Source organism: Glycine max, chromosome 7 (assembly GCF_000004515.6).
Source record: "Glycine max cultivar Williams 82 chromosome 7, Glycine_max_v4.0, whole genome shotgun sequence".
NCBI classification, from domain to species: domain Eukaryota; kingdom Viridiplantae; phylum Streptophyta; class Magnoliopsida; order Fabales; family Fabaceae; genus Glycine; species Glycine max.
Genome location: NC_038243.2, coordinates 30,615,848 through 30,638,616, shown reverse-complemented (window position 1 = coordinate 30,638,616; position 22,769 = coordinate 30,615,848). Strand labels below are relative to the sequence as shown.

Sequence of the window (22,769 nt, the reverse complement as noted above, 5' to 3'; positions counted from 1 at the left end):
TTTCCACATAATTGCTTACTAAAGCACTTCAACTCGATTTTTCTTCACGAAAACGTATTTTTTTCACCCAAAACAACCGAAATGCATAGCCAAGGGGTGATGAATATTTTTGAAACAGCCCCCTCCCCTATTTTCTTCATGAAGAAAATTTCTAAGCGCACCCGAATTACTAAGTTCACCCCCATTTCGTATTTTACGGAAAAGTTACAGAAGCCTTACGGAAGTGTTTCAGATTTGATTTTCATCTTTTTTTCTCTTCCCTTTCACCAATGTTAAGTGAAATATGCTTACCCAAGGTTTTCATAAATTTTACGGAAGCATTACAGAAGCCACGGAAGCCCCGGAAACCATTTTTCAAAAACGTGGAGGAGCTTGCCGGCCAGTTGCTTCCTCCTTAAGCAACCCCCTAGACTCAAATTGCTATTTACACCCCTATCTTGATAAGTTCACCCCCCCATTTTTGTGTTTTTGGCTGTTTTTTTTCTGAAATGTTACGGAACTTTACGGATTACGTAACGACACCCATTTTCTTTCTGGAATGTTGCGAAACTTGACGGATTGCACAACAATGCTTCTTTTCAACTTCCAGAATGTCGCGTAACTTTATGGATTACCTAACGATGGGTGTTAAGTACCTCGAGGCGGTCAAGCAAAGGTTGCATGCCACCAAACAATGGTCCCCAGATGAAATTAGGTTATGACAGTATACAAAAGCATTTTCAAGGGTAAAAGGTTCACATTCACTTCTCAAGTATCGAAATAGAACTACCCTAAATAAGGAAGTCGAATTGTCTTGGCTTAAAACACGACCAACCAAGTTTATGAAAAGGAATACAACTAACAGTGGAAATCATAAAACAACTACACTGTTCATGGAATTATAACATATGAAATAAAAGCCTCATGCCCCGATGTGAGATCTGTAAGAGCATTTCCTTGAGAAAGGCTAAGCTTCTCCATCTCCAACATGATCATCATCATAGGCTGGATCGCCTGAAACAAAATGGTAATTAGCCCAAACACAAACACACATCGGGAGTGAGTTACAAATTTCTAAATAAAATACGGATAAGCAAAGAAATAAGCAAAAAACATTATACAAATATTTATAACATAGCTCAACTTAATACAATCCACATCACTTCACCACTTTTTCATTTAAAATTATTTTTCAATCACCAATCACATTACACATGAATCACACACTCGACTCAAGACGTAACAACATTCACCAATTTATAATAAACAATTCACAAGCGTTATGCAATAATTATATTAAGACTCAAGCCTATATGCAATGTGGTACCATGTCAGTTAAAAACAACAATAGGGCACTTAGGATTACATAACAAGACACACCACACAATGGATATGTCAGGTCACTCTCACTAAGTAAAATCATAAGGTGACCAATCAAGATCACTCTATTTTGCGAAAATGCTCCAGCCATATGGGATCAACATAGGATTAAAGGAGCATCCAAATTGAGTGTATTTACCCTCAAGGCCAAGACTCCAAAGAATCCGTTAGGGTCTCACCTTCCTAATTCAGGTCCAACCCCTAAAACAACTTTTGCATGGAGACACTGCTCATGAATTATACAATACCCACAACCTCACACTTATTTTCAAACACGTTTAACACAATGTGCTACAATTTAACACTTTAGGTTCCTAACTTGCAATCCTACACTTTCCTTTTAACACCTCACACAAACATTTTTTTAAGGTAAACACCAGTCGGATTATTGTATAATTCACAACTCACAACAAAAGTATTAACGACAGACTTATTCACAATCATATCCCATGTCCACAATTTAACGTCTCACAAGTTAACTAACTACAAAATATACTTAACAAATAAGTAAACATGTATTATAATAATAAAATATATCTAACTTCAAAGTTTTAAATATATTTACATGTAGCAAATATATATAACATGTCACTATACAAATAGATGTAATATTAAATATATATATATATATATATATTTATATTATACACATATAACAAATTAGAAATTCATAAACATATTTCAACAAAGCCATGAGAATCTAGTAAATGCCTAATTACATAATTTGAATAAAGCTTTAGTCAATTCAAGTATCTAATAACCACTGCCCTTATGCATTTCATATAAATCACGTATGCGGAAGAAAAAAAATAAAGCTTGTGAAATTAAAGTTTCAATATGTGTACATGTATACAGTGCGACGTCAGAAATTTTAGAAAGAAGAAAAAGCAATCAACAAGATTAAAAGGCCAATATATCAAGTATAAAAAAAATGTAAATTTAAAAATCAAAAGGATTTGGAAAGAGGAAAAATAAAAATTCTACTCAAATTTATGCAAATAAGAGAAACTCTATCAATTCACGCTAATTAGAAAGAATGTCATTTTCTAGGGTTCACACTCAACACAAGAACCTATCAATTTCACAACAATTTCACATTGGGACATCAATTGGTCTGTCAAACACAGTTAATTCTCAAATAAAAATATAAGAACAAAATTGAATTTCATAAAATAACCCAAAATTTGATCCTCTAAGGATCTCTACATATGTTCATTCTAATCCCCTAGTGTGAGTAACTCATCCCTTACCTCGATATAGTCGCTCATGCATTCTCAGTTAGCAATGGTGGTGTTTCTAATGCTCTCTAAAGCTCTTCCTCCGATTGTTCTGCTAGGGTTCTTGAGCGTCAAAGAAAAATGAATAGAAAATGTTTTGTAAAACTATTAAATGTTAAAAGTTCCTTTATCTTGTTGGACAAGTGGCCTCAATAACTTAAGAGGGGGGGGGGGTGAATTAAGTCTTACAAAATTTCTCACTAACAAACTTTTAACCTCCTTTTAAATGATAGACTCAAAATGCAGAAAAAGAAGCAACAATCAATTTATAATGTTCTTTAAACATGCAAGACAAAATTGATTGCAATAAAATAAATAAGATAAGGGAAGAGAAAATTGCAAACTCGATTTATACTGGTTCGGCCACTTCTCGTGCCTATGTCCAGTCCTCAAGCAACTGACTTGAGATTTTCCACTATCTCTATAAATCCTTTACAGACTTTGAACACACCTCGGGATCCCTCACCCTTGTGTTCAAGATTGTCACACTCCAAGAGACACACCGTCTCTTAATTACAACTGAGTTTGAGAGATGAACAAAAAGATTTATCTCCTTTAGAGTAGATGATACGAATTGAAGATCCTAGATGAATTCTTAATAGATTTGCAAGTGTTGGGTCAAGAGTTGTTTAGAGAGCATTTGACAATAATATTCTCTTAGAACATCTCTCTCTTTCTTTTTGAAGTCAGACACACACATATATAGGGCCATCGTGCCTTTTCAAAATGGTTTGAAGAGATGTGTCTTTTCAAAAGGCTTTTATGAAGTTTTCTTACTGGTAATCAATTACAGGTTCCTGGTAATCGATTACACAGTTATATTTTGAAGGGTCATGACTTTTCAAATCATTTTTTGAAGTGTCGTTACTGGTAATCGATTACAAACATTTGGTAATCGATTACAAGATTTAAAATTCAAATTTCAAAACCCTTTTGAAAAACACATTTGAAATCTTGTCTTCTGGTAATCGATTACATTGCCTGGTAATTGATTACCAGTGCCTTGATTTATTGGAAAATAACTGTTTGAGGCCAAAGCTAATCAAGTAGTGGGATTCTTTTAACAAATGAACTAAGGCCTTATCTTTGTCTTGATCTTGTTTGCTTGACCTTGAATTAATCTTGAAGCAATCTCTATTTGCTTAACCTTGAATGTTTCTTGAAAGTAATTTTGTTTGATTATACTTTTGGCATCATCAAAAATCTGTATTCATACATTTACGTATATAGTGAGAAAAATGATGACCAAATTCTTATTCTTATTTTTATTTATTTATTTATTTATTTATTTTATTAAAAAAGACCAAAGGAAATAGGTTGTTACAATATGCACATCCCAAGCCCATTGTTCTTCTTCGATGTTTGATAACTGCTAAATATGAGTTATTTTGATGATAAAAATATATTGAAAATATCTTTAAAAATATTTATTTAGCTGTTATCTTTGGGTTAAATATTAAGATTTGATATTTTTCTTATTTATGACTTGCAGATATGAAAAGGAGAGATTAAAAGAGAAAAAGATCGAGAAAATATCCAAAATATTAGGAAGTCTCAGGAACATATGATTAAAAGAAAAACAAATCCAAAAAAATATCAAAAAGGAAGATCTCTAGCATCAAGCCCAAGTCCACTACAACAAATATAAAAAAGGAGTCAAGTCAAGCAGAAAAGAAGACACACCATAAAACCCCCTCTAGTAGGGGTTTCATTTACTCCCTTTCTTTCTTTCACCCCTCTTATCCCATCAGTTCTTATATCCCATCCATTGTAAAGCCCTCAATGGCCATGAGTGGCTAAACCCCTAGTTAGGGCCTGACAGGCCTAAAAGCCAAAAGATGTATTGTACACTTCATATTTATCAATGCAAACATGTGTTTTCTATACTATTATCTTTTCAGCTTTTATCTTGCATTATTCATCTTTATATTCTTTTAAGGGTTAGACGCTTGGGAGAGGGTAACTTCTAAATAAAATTTAAAGAAGGTATGCATGCATTGGTTTTAGGGGTTAGACACTCGGAAGATGATAACTTCTAATAGAACAAAAAGAAAGGATTTCATAGGAAAGTCATTGCTAGACATAGAATGATTATTTTATACCCATGCATTCTTGCAAACATCTAGAATTCATACTTCATGCATTTTATTTATTGAGTCTTTGCAAAGGAGTTTGGAAGATAGATAAATAAAATAGACTTGTCATCGTGAGGAATCAGGGACAAGTAATTGAACAGATGTGGATAGAATAGAATCACCTAAATTGATAAAGAAACATCATAAACTCATACATCCTAGACAAACAAGGCAAGTCAGGTCAGGTCCCAACAGTATCACTTATCTTTTAATCATTTTATCTTTTCTTTTTTTTATCTTATCTTGTTTTATCTTTATCTTAATCTTTTATTTTTTTATCTTTTACTTTTATCTTCTTTATCCTTTATCTTCTATCTTTGTCTTTATTTTTTATAATCTTTTAATTTAATATTTTATCTTCTCTATCTTTTATTTTGATCTTTAAATCTTTATCTTATCTCCTATATTTTCTTATCTTTATTTTAAATTATTTATCTATTGCTTTTAAATTGGGTTTGTATTAATCTAAGTACAAACAAAGTTCCTGTGGATTCGACACTCGGACTTCTGAGTACTTTACTACGTGTGACAATTTGGTACACTTGCCAACGAGTTAACAAGTTTTTGGCGCCGTTGCCAGGGACTTTGTTTTTTGTACTTGATTATTTGCATATTCCAATTTTAAAGCAATTAGTTTTCACTTTTTATTTTTTATTTTACTTTCTTTTTTATCTATTATTTACTTTTAGTTGCTTCATTTTATTTTTCAATTTTTTTCTCTTTATTCATTCTTATTTTATTCTTTTTATTTTTACTCTTTACCAAAAAGCCAACCTGTGATGAATTTATCCCTTGCACCCTTGTTGAGCCAAAAGTAATAATGATTTGTTTGAATAAACCCCTGAGCCTAATTTTGATATCCTTGACCTTGTTTTAGGGTTATAAGAGAGCATAAGGGTTTCAAGTTATGATAAGTCCTTAATTTGGGAGATTGCTAAGGGAATTTGCCTATATATATATATATATATATACACACACACACACCGAAGATCAGCGGAACAAGGACCTAACAGACGGATAGGAAGTAAGAATGCAGTATGACAAGGCTCATAAGTGCTATAGATTTTCCACGCATCCTTGAAGATGGTGGGCCAGTAGAAACCACAATCAAGCACCTTGTGAGTTGTTGTACTCTGTATGCTAAGATTGCCACCTAGTGCGGAAGAATGACAGAATTGCAGGACTGAGTCAATCTCATGGTCTGGAATGCATCTCCTAATAACCTGGTCACTGCACAATTTCCACAAATAGGGGTCATCCCAAATATAATGCTTAACATCGCTCTTAATTTTATCAGTTTGAGCTTTAGATGCTAAGGGAGGAAAAACAGAAGCAACCAAATAATTCACAATATTTGCAAACCAAGGAGTAGGGAAAGAATAAGAAATATTATACAGAATGTACAAATGGTCATCCAGAAAATCATCCCGAATGGGTGAGTCCTCAGACGCACGCTCAATCCTACTTAGGTGGTCAGCCACGAGGTTCTGTGCACCACTCCGATCACGGATCTCCGAATCAAACTCTTGGAGCCAAAGCATCCACCTGATCAATATAGGCTTTGATTCAGCCTTCTTCAACATATACTTCAGAGTTGCATGGTCAGTATAAACAATAACACGAGTACCAAGCAAATATGAACAAAATTTCTCAAGAGCAAAAACTATCACTAATTGCTCCTTCTCTGTGGTAGTGTAATTTGCTTGAGCAGCATCCAAAGTTCTGGAAGCGTAGTAGATCACCCGAGGCAGCTTATTAATCTTTTGAGCAAGGACAACCCCCAATGCATAATTGGATGCGTCACACATCAGCTCAAATGGGGTGTTCCAATCAGGTGCCTGAATGACAGGGGTGGTAGTCACCGCACGCTTGAGGCAATCAAAAGCCTCTTTGTATCGATCATCAAAATCAAACTTCACCTCCTTTTGCAGCAGATTGGATAATGGAAGGGCCACTTTGCTAAAGTCCTTGATAAAACGCCTATAAAACCCTGCATGGCCAAGAAAAGAATGAACCTCTCGCACGCAAGAGGGGTAAGGCAATTGTGAAATAACAACTATTTTTGCAGGGTCTACCTCTATGCCCCTACTGGAAATGATATGCCCTAAAACTATGCCTTGTTTTACCATGAAGTGACATTTTTCAAAATTCAGCACAAGGTTAGTTTCAATGCACCTATTAAGAACTCTATCCAGACTATCCAAACATGCATCAAAAGAGGATCCATAAACAGTAAAATCATCCATAAACACTGAAATTCTGATACCAGGGGACAGATGTCGTACCGGATGTCACGACATCACGCTTCAGAACATGCAGATTATATGTGTCCGTATGAACAGATTAAACAAGTAAATAACACAAGAGAATTGTTAACCCAGTTCGGTGCAACCTCACCTACATCTGGGGGCTACCAAGCCAGGGAGGAAATCCGCTCTCAATAGTGTTAGTTCAAGGTCTAACAACCCCTGTTTACAACCTTCTCACCTAACCACTACCCGTGCGATCTCTACCTAAGAGCCACTCTTAGATATGAGAACCTCTGCTCACTCCCTCTCACTCACACTCCCGTGTTTACAATTAAGTCAAAGACACACCAGAGATCAACTCTGAACAAAAGAGATCAACTCTACACACTAGAGATCAACTCTAGACACAAGAGATCAACTCTACACACATAGGTCCAACACTTGATGCTAGGGTACCATCAAGGTGGCTCACAAAAGACTCAAGTCCCAAAAACTCACAAACTAACTCTTCAATCCCGGACTTGGTACAGCACTCGTGCAGCCTCCATGATTATATAGCCGTGTACGATTCTGGGCTGCAACTCCTTGATGCTGGAGGAGATCTATCTTCTTCTGAAAAATCTGCAGTTAAAGAACTAAAAGATAACTTTTGATCTTTTAGTTTGAATCTTTAATCTTTAATCTTTAATCCCTGAACGAACTCTTCTACTTTGAAATTCGAACTTTAATGATCTTTTAATTCGTTCCTAAAGATAGATCTTCTAATCTCTTGCTAACTGCACAATAATCTGTTAAAGATATAACAGATTTATATGTCCAGTATTTTCGGGCCGGATGTCAGGACATCGTGTCCGACATCGTGGATCCTGCAGCTTCACTTCTGCACTTGACTTTTATCTTGCATTGTACAGCAACTCCAGTATTCTCGGGCAGGATGTCAGGACATTGTATCCGACATCGTGGATCCTGCAACTTCACTTCTGCACTTGACTTTTATCTTGCATTGTACAGCAACTCCAGTATTCTCGGGCAGGATGTCAGGACATTGTATCCGACATCGTGAATTCTGCAGCTTCAATTCTTCATTTGACATTTTATCTTGCCTTGTGCATTGTGCAGCCCGATCTTATTCCTTGACATAACGTTGGACATCACGTGCAGCAACTCCAGCTTTCCTTCATTGTCTAAGTGCTTATGTTTTAACAAAATCTTAGCCAATCTTTTAAAGCTCAGTAGAGCTAAACACTAACAAACACCTCTATGCAACTCTCTAAAAAGTCACTGAAAATGCTAAGCATACATTGCTGGAAGGTACCAGGGGCATTGCATAGGCCAAAAGGCATCCTCCTAAAGGCAAAAGTGCCAAAGGGACAGGTGAATGTGGTCTTTTCTTGATCCTCAAGAGCAATATGAATTTGTAAATAACTAGAAAAACCATCAAGAAAACAGTAATGAGACTTACCTACCAAGCACTCAAGCATTTTATCTATGAATGGCAGGGGAAAATGATCTTTTCTGGTTACCTGGTTCAGCCTCCTATAATCAATGCAGACTCGCTAACTGTTCTGCACTCTTGTGGGGATAAGCTCATCCTTTTCATTCTTAATTACTGTGAGGCTTATCTTCTTAGGAATCACTTGGACTGGACTCACCCACTGGCTGTCAGAAGTGGGGTAGATGATTCCAGCTTGTAAGAGCTTGGTCACCTCCTTTTTCACCACATCTAGAATGACGGGGTTAAGTCACCGCTGTGGCTGCCTCACTGGCTTAGCTCCATCCTCTAAAAGTATCCTATGCATGCAGGTAGATGGGCTAATACCAAGAATGTCTGCTAAAGTCCATCCAATGGCTTTTTTGTGCTTCTTGAGCACTAGCAACAACTTATCCTCTTGCTCAGCAGCAAGGGAGGCATAGATGATCACTGGAAATTTTTCCTTGTCCTCCAAGTAAGCATATTTGAGGGTTGCTGGTAAGGGCTTCAACTCTGGTGTGGGTGGTGGCTGAACAGTGGCAGGAACCAGGGTAGGAGAAGAAGAAGGTTCCTCAGCCTGTACCTCATAAAGCAAGTCAGAAGTATATGTACTTCCTGCAACATGATTAGTGCATTCTAACTCTAAAAAATCAACATCAAGAGGTACAACACGAGACTCAAATTCAAATTCACTCTCAACATAAAAATCAGATACATGATCAAATTCAAACTCAGATTCAGATTCAATGCATAAGGAATGAGAAGTATGTGCCCTACCATGAATGGAATCAAAATCTGATCAATTTCAGCATAAAATTGGATGTTTCCTACCATGAAGAGAATCAAAATCAAACATATAATCATCAACAATTTGATCAATTATCTCAGCATGAAAAACAGAATGATCCTCAAATGGATGTTTCATGGCATCATGAATGTTAAAATGAACAACAATATCACCAAATTCCATAGACAATGTGCCAACATAAACATCTATCTTGATTCGGGCCGTTTTCATAAATGGCCTGCCTAAAATAATTGGAACTAAACCATGGGAAAATTCCTCTTCCATATTAAGAACATAAAAATCAACAGGAAAAATAAGTTCACCAACCTGAACCAACACATCCTCTATGAAAGCTGCAGGGTAAGCAACACTTCTATTTGCCAAATGAATCACCACATCTGTAGATTGCAAAGGTCCAAGAGATAAAGAATTGAAAATGGACAGAGGCATGACACTAACTGATGCTCCTAGATCTAGCATGGCATTCTCAAATTTGTTGTTCCTAATAATACAAGGTATACAGAAAGTACCTGGGTCCTTACATTTCTCAAGAATGTGAGGAACAAATTTACCTATCAATGCTAACACATTTCTGCCCATGCTAATCCTTCTATTGCCTTTGAGCTTCCTTTTGTGGGTGCACAACTCCTTTAGAAACTTGGCATATCTTGGAATTTGCTTGATGGCATCTAGCAGAGGTATGTTCACCTCTACTTTCCTGAAGGTCTCCATGATCTCCTTATCCAGTTCTTCCATCTTTTTGTTTGGAATTGCTCTAGGTGGAAATGGAAGAGGGATAAGAGGCTACTGCAAGTCAAAATTACTAGAAGAAGGTCCACCTGCATGAAATTTTTTGTTAGCTCCCTCATGATTAGGAAGCTTTCTCTTTTGTGCAACTATCTCATCCTCTTTTTCAGGTGTAGAATGAAGCTTGACAGGTTCAGGTGCAGGTGCTGCTACTGGTGGAGGCACTTCAATTTGCTTGCCAGACCTCAAGGTGATGACACTCACATTTTTCGGATTCTGCACAATTTGTGAAGGCAATTTGTTAGAATTTTGGGATTGAGCTTGGTTCAACTGAGTAGCCATCTGCCTCATCTGATTTGTCAGACTCTGAATGGAGGCTCTTGTCTCTTGCTGAAATTGCATATTCTGGATTGTCATTTGCCTTACTAACTCCTCTAAGGAAGGTTGAAAAGGGGCCTCAGTTGCTTGTTGTCTTTGTTGTTGCTGTTGTTGTCGCTGCATTGGAGGAGGAACATATGGCTTGCTTGGACCAGCAGCATTTTGGTAGGGAGGGACAGGCTGTTGTTGTTGTGGAGGACTTGCCCATCTCAGATTTGGATGATTCCTCCAACCTGGATTGTATCTGTTGATTGAAAGGTCATAATTATTCTGCTATTGTTGGTTTTGCTGCTGAGGGGGTCTATTATAAATGTTTGCAGCATAAGCTTCAGGTTGCTCATTGACTCCAGATTATTGCAAGGAAGGACAAAGATTTGTATGGTGATTTGTAGAAGAACATAGACCACAAACTCTTGCAACAGGGCCAGATGCAGATTTCTGATTCATGGCAAGCTGAGTTACTAGGTTGACCAGGGCATCAAGTTTTCCCTCAAGCTTTTTATTTTCAGTAGATCAAGATGAATCCGTGGACACCTCATGGACTCCTCTAAGGACAATAGCATCATTTCTTGCACTGAATTGTTGGGAGTTGGAAGCCATCTTCTCAATCAAATTCCTAGCCTCAGCAGGAGTCATATCACCAAGGGCTCCACCACTGGCAGCATCAATCATACTCCTCTCCATGTTGCTAAGTCCCTCATAGAAATATTACAGAAGGAGTTGCTCAGAAATCTGGTGGTGAGGACAGCTTGCACTCAATTTCTTGAATCTTTCCCAGTACTCATACAAGCTCTCTCCACTAAGTTGCCTGATGCCTGAAATGTCTTTTCTGATGGCAGTGGTCCTAGATGTAGGGAAGAATTTCTCCAAGAACACCTTCTTAAGGTCATCCCAGCTGGAGATGGATCTGGGAGCAAGGTAGTACAACCAATCTTTTGCCACTCCCTCCAGAGAGTGAGGAAAAGCCTTTAGAAAGATATGATCTTCCTGGACATCAGGGGGCTTTATGGTGGAACAAACAATATGGAACTCCTTAAGATTCTTATGAGGATCTTCACCTGCAAGACCATGAAACTTGGGCATCAAATGTATTAGTCCAGTCTTGAGAACATATGGAACACCCTCATCAGGATATTGAATGCACAAGCTTTCATAAGTGAAATCAAGTGCAGCCATTTCCCTAAGAGTCCTCTCACGAGGTGGAGGTTGAGCCATGTTCTCAGTATGAAAATTAGTAGTCGAATGCTCAAAATCAGAATATTCAAAATCACCAACAACAGAATACTCAGAATGCTCAAAATACTCAAAATGCACAGAATGACCAGGATGCACACTATGTCTAACTAATCTATGAAAGGTTCTATCTATTTCAGGATCAAAGGGTTGTAAATCACCTGGATAGCCCCTAGTCATGCACTATATGCAGCAAATCATGTGTTTCTCAAACAAGCACTAGGGGAGGGTTAAAACTACAACTATAGTCAAACGATATCCAAATGAGCTGAAATTTTGTGAGCAACACCCTAAAATCATGAAAAGATAGCACAAAAAATTTCAAACAAAAATTCAAAGTCTAACTATGAAAACTACCTAAGCAAAGTTTAGAAAAATAAGACAATAATACTTGGAAAATAAAAAAAAAACTTAGTAAGCGGCTGATTTTTCGAGTTTGGAGAGCCCCAACCAGCTAAAGCGGATATTCACAATTTGGGAAATTTTTTTCTACCCCAAATGCATATATAATAATAGTCATTCTGATACCCGGAGCAAAAGTTATGGCCATTTTAAGTTTTGCTAAAAACAAGTTCCCAAATTTTTTGTCTCTCTCAAATTCAGCCACACCAAGTGCTTCTGGTATTTTTCACACAAAATATGGATCAAAAGAAGCTACCACACAAAAAATTAACCAAAAATAACAACTCTAAGTATCAAAACAAAATCGCCAATTAAATTACAAAATTAGTCGCTAGTTCTCGGTCGCTAATCACTATTCACAACATCCACAAAACTGAAACAGTCGCTAAATAGGGGATGCGACTGAAATGCAAAACAACCCAATGCAAAACAGGGACACAACTGAAATGCAAAATAGAACACTACACAACACAAAACAACACACGCTCACAACCTAAACGACAGAGCTACACACAAAATAACTAAACACTATTATGAACCTTTGGACCACTGCTCCCCGACAACGGCGCCAAATTTGACCGAGGCCGTACCCGAATCAAATAAACATTAAAATGCAGTATCTAGGAAGTGATCCTAGGTCGTCCCCAAACCAGCAATGATCAACCAAACGTTCATAACAAATAGTAATAAAACAGTAACGAATTGGGGGGGGGTTGTTTGTTTTTGTAAATTAAATAGCAAGCATACTCAAATTAAAGAAATAACAGAATGAAAACATGTTGTTTTCCCTTGATTCAAAAGCAAGTCTCTTATCCTAGGTTACGAGAATTTATCCCTAATCAGCTCAACCACTTAATCCAACCCTAAATTAATTTACTAAGCGAAATCTAACATAAGGCTGTCATTATGTGATTAAGCAACATATACACCAATTAATCCCTCTCACATGTCCATTAAGCATGAACGTAAATTAAGCATAGAGACAATTAATCAAGCATGAAACATGCATGGATTAATAGCAACAAATACAGAGCAATTGGTGAAGAGGAAAAATTGATCAGAATTCAATAGTAATAACAAAACCTCAAAGAGAGCTATGCTTGATCCTCAAGAGAAAACAACACTGGAGACTTAGCCTTCCATTAATCAGCAGAAATGAAAACGAATTCAAGGGCGGGAGCAGAAAACAAAATTGCAATTGGAAGCAAAAAACGTAATTTTATTCTACGTGAACAGTGCGCGTGAACAGTAAAAACTGGAATTGCAAAACCCTAAAAAAATTCCCTCCAAAATAGTCTGCCTACTACTAAAACCCTGGTGATGCTATATATGTCCTCAGCCCCAAAGTTTACAATTCTTCTTTAAGTCCAAGCCCAAAAACGAAATAAAGTAAAACTGGCCCAAATAAAATAAAATTGGATAAAATCAAATTGTCTGCTCTCTTCAAGTCCAAGCCGGTTCAGCCCAATTCTGGATCCAAGCCCAATTGCTTATAATTCTCATGAAATTAAATAAAAAAATACAAAATTAGTCAAGTAGGCCCAAATGATAAAACTGCATAGTTAATTTGACAATTGAGGCTAATAAGTCATTAAAATGGTGACAAAAAGGTTAAGAAATAGGAGAAAATAATGACGCATCAAAAAAGATCATGGTTCGGTAAGCCGATAACTTTATCTTGTCCCGATGAGCAGAGTGAACTTAATTATGAGAGAACGTCTGTTTTTTAATTTCCTAATTTTGCATCATTCTTAGGCTGTTAGATTATTTGCATAAGGTGGATATGATCAAGGCCATGTTTCTTTTTATTTTAGCCACTCAGCCAAAAAGCCAACCTGTGATGAATTTATCCCTTGCACCCTTGTTGAGCCAAAAGTAATAATGATTTGTTTGAATAAACCCCTGAGCCTAATTTTGATATCCTTGACCATGTTTTAGGGTTCTAAGAGAGCATAAGGGTTTCAAGTTATGATAAGTCCTTAATTTGGGAGATTGCTAAGGGAATTTTCCTATATATATATACCAGAGATCAACGGAACAAGGACCTAACGGACGGATAGGAAGTAAGAATGCAGTATGATAAATGGAAATCGAAGACTAAACGTTAAAAAAAATATCAAGGACACACCGGAAACCAGCTTACAAATCCCAAGTTTTCGTAAACAGAGAAACCAAAGCGGCGGCAGAGCCGCACAGGATCGGTAAAGAGGGAGAAGGGAGATGGATGAAAACTTAAAATTTATTGAAAATTGAAAGAAATTCTTACAAAAGTTGTTCTTTTGGTAGAGCACCTCGTCTCATAAACATGAAATGGCTAAATGGAAGGTTGCCTCACAATGTAGACGAGGACTCCTTTTATAGCCATGTGAAGCACTGTTGCTACAGTACCGGTAACATGACCAGAACTTTTACAATAATTGAAGCAAAATACTGGTAACTTGACCGGAAAATTAATTACAATCATTAGACAATCATTACATTGGATTAATCATCCTCTAGAGAAATGCCGAAACAATCATCCTCATTCTGGTAGAAGGGATCATCATCTTGATCATCAGTTTCATCGGAGGGCTCAATTTCCTTTTTTGAAGGTTTTTCTTCTTCTTCTTCCTGTTGAAGTAGATGGAGGACTTCCTTCAGATTCTTTGCAAGAATTTCTTTGGATTTGGATCCCGCCAGAAATGCTGCTAATTGAGATTTTTGATTAAAAAACAATGATGTTTTTGGGTCAGCAGGTTTTAGGAATTCTGGGTGGATTTGGAACCAATTCTTGACCTGGTATGGAGCTGCCTTTGAAGTATCGAACTGTGACCACCATTTAACAAAAGCATATCTTTGTAAAGGTGGAAATTGTTTAATTGGGTAAATCCTTGATTCTTGATTCTTGATTATTATACATTTTGTTAAATTGGGTAAATTCTTGTTGGACTTCTTCTAGGTAAATTTGTGAGATTGGTCCGAAATAATTCCACCATTAGAGGAACCAATTTGGGAAATTATATGTCGTGCTATTTTTAAAATAAATTAACCACGAGTGCTTGTATTTGTTGTTCTGATGCCAAAACACGTTGGTCCAAGTATCAATATAATCCCAATAAGTGTATCCTATTGGATCAAATGGTGCAGAAAATTTTTTGGGTTGGTTCAAGTTTGATCCGTAATGCCGAGGTTGCATTACTTTAAAAATTTGGATTGTTGAATGGGTATTTAAATTTGGATCTTTTGGGTCTTTGAAATGTTTAATGGATACTAAATTTGTATCCACTAAGATAAATTCATAAAATTTTCTGGTCTTATTGAGGGCTGTTGGCCTATAATGGAATCCTAGTGGGAAGGTTTTTGTAGTTGCCTTAAAGGGATTTTTGTCCCAATATTCTGGCTCCATTTGCAAAACATTAAAAAATTTGTTTTTTGAGACATAGTTGTTTGAAGGTTTTGGTGTTAGGTCTTATTGAACCATTGTCTGTTTGGCTTTTAGGTTACAGACCGTTTTGGTTTGCTTGGCCTTTTGGATTTGTTTTTGGAGATCAGTCTTAGAATCATCATCTGATTCTGAGGCTATTTCTACCCAGGTCTTTTTGGCTAACTTGGGGACTTTGGTGAGGCCTATTTCCTCAAGGGCTTGAAGGGTTTGGATTGACCAGGCATAATCTGCCACGGTTTGTTTGAAGGTGATTGGTTTTGGAGATTCCTGAGTTGATGACTCAGGTTTGACAGAGATTAGTTGGGTTGATGACCCATCAATTTTTTATTTTTGGTTAGATGACCCAGCCTGGGTAGGTGACCCAGAAGATGTTGATGCTGCTTTTTTGGTAGCTGGCTCTGGTAGAGCCAGTGCTACACCTTTTCCTGATCTTCCTCCTCTCAGGGAGGCTCCTGATGCCTTAGGAGGCATTACCACTGTTCTATAAGAATTCATAGGTAAGGTAGTCAGGTAGAGAGTTTGAGGTACCCTTGATATATTCTATGTCAAAATCAAAGACACTTGAAATTGCTCGCCATCTTGCAAAAATTGGTTTTGAGGCAAGGTTTTTAACATCCTTTTGTAAAATATCTTTGGCTGACTTGTAATCAACCCTAATTAAAAAATTTTGATTCAACAAATCTGATTGAAATTTGAAAATGCACAAAACAATTGCTAAAACTTCCTTTTTAGCAGTTGGATATTTTAACTGTGCAGAGTTCCAATGTTTTGATGTATATGCAATTACATGATCTTGGCCATGGATTCTTTGTTTGAGGATGCCACCATACCCTATGTCTGATGCATCAGTTTCGATAATTTTAAATGCCTGCGGAATGGGAAGATACAGGCATTTTATAGATTGGACTTTGAGTTTGATCTCTTTAATTGTTTGAGTATGGAGATCGGACCAAGGAGGTGGATTTTTCTTTAGCCTATCATGTAATGGTTTGACAATATTGTTTATATAGGGGACAAACTCTCCTACATAATTTAGACAACCTAGAAATCTTTGTAACTGGGTTTTGTCTAAGATTTGGTTGGGGAATTTGTTAGCAAATTCTATTGACCTTTATATTGGAATCATTGTACCTTGATATATATTATGACCAAGGAATTGAATTCGAGTTAGGAAAAGATTGATTTTTGATTTAGAGACCGCCAGACCATTCTGTTTGATGATATGGATGAAAGTTTGAAGATGTTTGAAATGTTGGTCAATGTTTTGGGAAAAGATTAAAACATCATATATGTAGACAATGATAAATTTTGAATAGGGATTGAAAATGTCGTTCATAATTTTTTGAAATTCTGAAGGGGCATTCTTTAGACCGAATGGCATTACATTCCATTCATATTGCTCAAAAGGTACAGGAAACGTTGTTTTGTACCTATCTGATTCTTGGATTTGGATTTGCCAAAATCCAGATTTCATATCAAACTTTGAAAATATTTTTGCAGAATTTAATATGTTAAGTAAATCTTTTTTGTTTGGAATAGGATACCTAATCCTTTGTAATGTTTGATTCAATGGTTTGTAGTTTATGACTAAGTGGGGTGTTCCACACTCAAGCTCAGATTGTTTATTGACAGAAAAAGCCGCACAAGACCATGGGCTTTTGCTTTTCCGGATTAAGCCTCTATCAAGCAAATCCTTGATTTCCTTTTGACAGTATTGAAGGAGTTCTTCATTCATTTGAATTGGTCTGGCTTTTGTGGGAATTTGTATTTCCCTAAAGTCTTTCTCATAAGGGAGATCAACAATATGTTTCTTTCTATCCCAAAATGCATGTGGCAAATTAGAACAGACAGTTGATTCAATATGGCTTAGCAAGGATTGAATTTTTCTTTTATTTGGGGTTTTCCCAGTTGTATTTGAATATTATTAAAAGATACTTCTTCTTTTAAGAAATTAATTTGGTTAATCTTATTTTCTATAAGATTTATATTTCTGGAGATTGGTTTGGTAGAGAAATTAAATATAATTTTCCTTCCTAGATGGTTTGGTCGAAAGGTTGGGGATTGGAACGAGATTTGGTCGTCTTCCTAATCTTGGTTGTAAGTTGTTCTAGGTATACTAGAGGTGGTATCTAATCCCTGGAGGTTTACAATAGGAAACTGGTTGTGTGACTTAGATTTGGTTAGTCGTACTGGAATTGAACGCATTCTAACCGAAAAGACCTTCTGGTTGACTCATATTTAGACCTAGAGGCTTCTATTCTTGATGAAAAAGAATTTCTCCTATTAAAGGTTATTTCTACCTTGCCGGAGTTATCTTGCTTAATTTGCTCTATGGTTGGAGCGGGTCGGGGACAGACGGTGTTGCCTTATCCATAACCCATTTTTTGGGAAGAGTTACTTCATCCCACTTTATTGTTCTTGGGAGAGAAACATTAGCCTTTGTTATATCGGTGATAAACAAAGTTTTCTCTCCTCTTTGAGGTTTTAACAGGACTCTAGATGCACAAGTGTTCATGATATTGGATCCTATATATTAAAGCTGTTGGAATTGATCCTTCTTTCATGTCAAGGTCATGAAAGTGGATATTTAAAAACAGAAGAGTCCAGAATGTTTCTGTCCATCAGACTCACTGTTTTGTTTGGATAACAAATGAAGTATACTGGACCTTGTCCTAGACTTGTTTCTACCGTTCCAATTAAGGAATCTTCAAATTTGTTATGCCTAATATCTCTAAGGCACATTAAAACTACTACATCTATGCCCATATCAATTAAGGGCTTGATGGCTACTTGGACACAACCGATATGTAAATACTTGTATTTACGACTATGTTCATAAATTGAGTTTTTTGAAAGCAAATGAAATTCTTCCCCCATGTCTTGTCCTAGAGAAATATTATTTTCTGCTATTTTGATTATATAATCAAAGTTATGTTTGTCTTTAATCATTTCAGGAACATACAACGTATCCTGAGGGATTTTTGGGATGTTCCAGTCATCCATATTTTGATTTATATCTTCGAATTGGACTTCCTCATTGAAGAGATTAGGTTTTGGGGGGACCTCGTGGGTCTGGTTTTCATGTTCATTGAGTATATTGTTGTTTTTAGGTGACATCATTGAAGAAGAGGATGAGGATGAGTTAGATCTAAATGAAGTGCGAGAGAAGGAACGTAATAGGCAAGACATGATAAACTTATCCTCCAATATCATTGCCATCATTTGGTTCTATAGAAATATTGTTGTAAGCACATATGTAACTATATTTTCCTGGATCTGAAAAATACAAGAAAAACTTTTTTTTTATGTATGGTTTGAACGATACCTCCATAGCCACCAGTATATTATGCCTTAATATTTTATTTGAACAATACACCTTAGCCTTACTGCCCTCCATCATCCATGGGTCTTACTGCTACAGTATTATTTAACTTAAAATATCAGACTGTTGTGCTTCCAGAAAATACTGTTCAAACGTATACTTGTTAAAATTAAAGTTATAGTACAAGATTCAGATCCATGGAATTAGTTAACATATGTCCTTACGGACATATGTAAATACTTGGATTTAATCTTGTTGATTATTCTCATAAACATATCATCTTCTAAATTTTCAGCTTGGTTTTCTTCACTATCTTTGGTACTTTCAGAATCACTTTCTTCCTCAAGTTGAGAAAGGATGATTTGATGAATTTCTTGTTGTTGACGAAGTTCTTTTACTTCCTTTTTGAGATTGTTAATTTCTGTTTGGAGGTCCTGGATTGTTGTTGGTTTGGCTGAAGTATTTTCTAACCTTTTGAATATGTTACTAACATCAAACTTATTGTTTGTAATAAAATCTTTCTGCCTAGGTTTTACCTCTAATGTTTTCTTTAGTTTTTCCATAAAATTTGTTAACATATTGTCCGTAAGGACGTATGTTAACAAATTTTATGGATCTGAAACTGAAACCTTGTATAGTATGAGTAATATTTTATTTTTTGTTTAGGATTTTCCATTTTTGTACTGGTTGATGGTTTGTGTGAGTATCTCCTTTTTGGAAATCTTCTTCTATTGGCTGGTTTATGATCCTGGATTTCTTTCCTAGAGGTTTGTTTCTTCTTTTGTTTTGGGCAGGCTGGTAAGCCAAATTGTTCACAGAAGGAACCTAAATCCTTCTTTGTTTGAGCTTTTTCTTTGGCTAATTGCCTCTGAATTTTGTCATCCTGGCAGATTTTTAAGCCTACCTTTTGGACATAGGAAATTAATTGACCATAGCTTAAGTTTTCATATGGAATGTCTCCATTTCCAGATTGACTACGAATTTTATCCCTAACCTTGTCTCCTAATGATCTGGGAAGACCAGCTAGAAATTTCTCTTTGCAGAATGGTTGTTGACTATCTTCTCTGGTGTAAACCCTAGTTAGGAAAGTATCTCTGTACCACCTAAAATCTGCTAAGGTTCTACACTTAAGGTTTGATAATAATTCTGCAGACCTATCTTTCCATAAGGATGGGTCTCCAATAAAATGTTGAGCTATTGTAAAAATCAAGGTATTGACAGCGTCATGAATCTCTTTATCATCGTCATTAGTAATGACTTTTCCGTTGAGATCCGTTTTGACTGCGCTGTAAATTTTTTATTTCTCCTCATTAGTGAGATAATTATCCCACCATCCTTTCAGTTGTCCAGAAAATCCTGCCACTAAGATGTCTATAATGGTCTCTTCTGAACATTCGTGGGAGGTTTGGTAAGCCGTAGCTACCATGGTCATATGTTGGAGTGTATTCATGATATTATACTCCGTTTGTGCATCTATGTTCCATTCATAGATGTTGTTTGCACTAAAACTCATGAAATTGTTTTCTCCTCTGATACCAGAGATCAGTGGAAAGGATACAAACAGACAGATAGGAAGTAAGAGTAATGCAATATGATAAATGCAGATATATGATAAAATTATAAATCAGATATCAAGGGCACACCGGAGTCCGGCTTACAAAACCCAGGTTTTTGAAAACAAAGAAACCGAAGCGGCGGCAGAGCCGCACAGGATCGGTGAAGGGAGAAGGGAGATGTAAAAATAGAACTTTGAATTTATTTCAATCGAAAAAGCTTACAAAGAGTTTTTCCCTAGGCAGAGCTTCTCTCTCTAAAACCTGGTTATGAGACTATCTGAAAGGGTGCCTCACAAAGGGAACGAGGACTCCTTTAAATAGACCCACGATTTCACTGTATCTACAGTGTCGGTAATGTTTACCGGAACTGTTACAAATTACATTATTACCGGGTACCGAGTAATTAGTTACAATAATTCGTGATTACTACAACTAACTAATCATCGTCTAACGATATGCCAAAACAGTCATCCTCATTCTGGTAGAATGGATCATCTTCTTGGTCATCATTATTTTCGGATGATTCGGCTTCCTTCTTGGGGGGTTCTTCTTCTTCTTCCTGTTGAAGTAGTTGGAGAACTTCCTTAAGATTCTGAGCAAGACTCTCTTTAGATTTTGAGCTTGCCAAGAATGCTGCAAGTTGAGACTTCTGATTCAGAAACAAAGATGTCTCTGGATCAGCAGGTTTGAGAAACTCAGGGTTGCTCTGAAACCAGTTCTTGACTTGTTCTGGAGCAGCCTTTGAGGTATCGAATTGTGACCACCATTTTACAAAGGCATGTCTCTACAATGGTGGATACTGTTTGCTATTTTCAATTTTTCCATATCTGTATTGCCATGAAAAAATCCATGACAAGGAAAAACTGGAAAAGTACTTTAAATCTGCCGAAATTCTTGATTCCTTGCTATTGAAGAGCTTGCTGAATTGTTGGAATCCCTGTTGGACTTCTTGTGGAAATATCTGTGGAATTGGTCTGAAGTAGTTCCACCATTGGAGGAACCAATTTGGAAAATTATACACGGTGTTATTTTTGAAGTAAATTAGCCATGAATGCTTGAATTTACTATTTTGATGCCAGAACACATTGGTCCAGGCGTCAATGTAATCCCAATAACTATATCCTGCAGGGTCAAAAGGTGCATAAAATTTTTTGGGTTGGTTTAAGTTTGAGCCATAATGTCGTGGCTGCATCACCTTTAGGATCTGGATTGTGGAGTGGGTGTTTAGATTTGGATCTTTGGGGTCTTTGAAATGTTTAATAGATACAGAGTTTGTATCTATTAGAATGAATTCATAGAATTTTCCGGTGTTTGAGGATGTTTGAGGATGTAAACTTGCTGTTTGAGGATGCCACCATAACCGATGTCTGATGCATCAGTTTCGACAATTTTGAATGCCTGTGGAATGGGGAGATATAGACATTTTATGGATTGGACTTTGACTTTGATTTCTTTAACTGTTTGAGTATGGAGGTCAGACCAAGGAGGCAGATTCTTTTTCAGCCTATCATGTAATGGTTTGACAATATTGTTTAGATAGGGGACAAATTCTCCTACATAATTTAGGCACCCCAGAAATCGTTGTAATTGGGTCTTATCCAAGATTTGGTCAGGGAATTTGCTGGCAAACTCTATTGATCTTTCTATTGGGATGATTGTGCCTTGGTATATATTGTGCCCAAGGAATCGTATCCGTGTCTGGGGTGTTATTTCCAAAAACAAATTCTTCAATGTCTTACAAATGGAACCAGAATACTGGGACAAGAATCCTTTCAAGGGCACACAATAGGGCACCTTCAGAAGCTTGTAAGCCCAAAGTATTCTTATATAAAAAAAAGAAGAAAATAAAAAAGATTGCAAATAAGGGCAAAAAAAAGTGCCATAAGTGCTAAAGTTAAAAAAAAAAACTTTGAAATAAGGGTAGAAAAAGAGAGGTGTCATTAGTGCCAAGAAGAAAAGTGTTGTTAGAGGAATAAAGGCTGAAAAATAAATAAGCCTAGGCAGGAAATAAGTGAAAGTTTTTCTAAGGATGCATGCTCTCTTATAATCCTAAGTTTTTGAAATCCTAGAAAAACCATGATTTCTTGTTTAGCCAGGCCTCGTTACAAGCCAATAAAAGTCCTTAGTGATCCACCAAGTATAAGTAAGAATAGCTTTAATTGAGATGAAGTGCAAATTTGGGAATCTTAATTGCAGGTCGTAAAAATTTCAAACACTCACCCCAGACACTTGTGCGCAGAGAGAAACACTACCCTTCTGAGGAAAGTGAGGCAAGCCAACTTAATTGATTTCCGATACTAACTATTTTCATCTCAATGTTGTTTGTGATTCCATTGTGAGATTATGGCAAATGCAGAAAAGACCAGTTGAAAGAATTTGAAAAAATTGGAGCTATCGAAAGTGTTGGAGCATTCGGAGCCTGCTCTCAT

The 22,769-nt window shown here is 36.5% G+C and overlaps 1 non-coding gene across 1 annotated transcript; it reads left to right on the top strand.

The window, feature by feature from the left end:
• The first annotated feature begins 11,133 nt into the window (after nucleotides 1-11,133).
• LOC113002250 (small nucleolar RNA R71) lies at nucleotides 11,134-11,240 on the top strand. Its single transcript, XR_003267794.1, has one exon. It is a non-coding gene; the product is annotated as a small nucleolar RNA R71 (small nucleolar RNA).
• The last annotated feature ends 11,529 nt before the right edge of the window (nucleotides 11,241-22,769 follow it).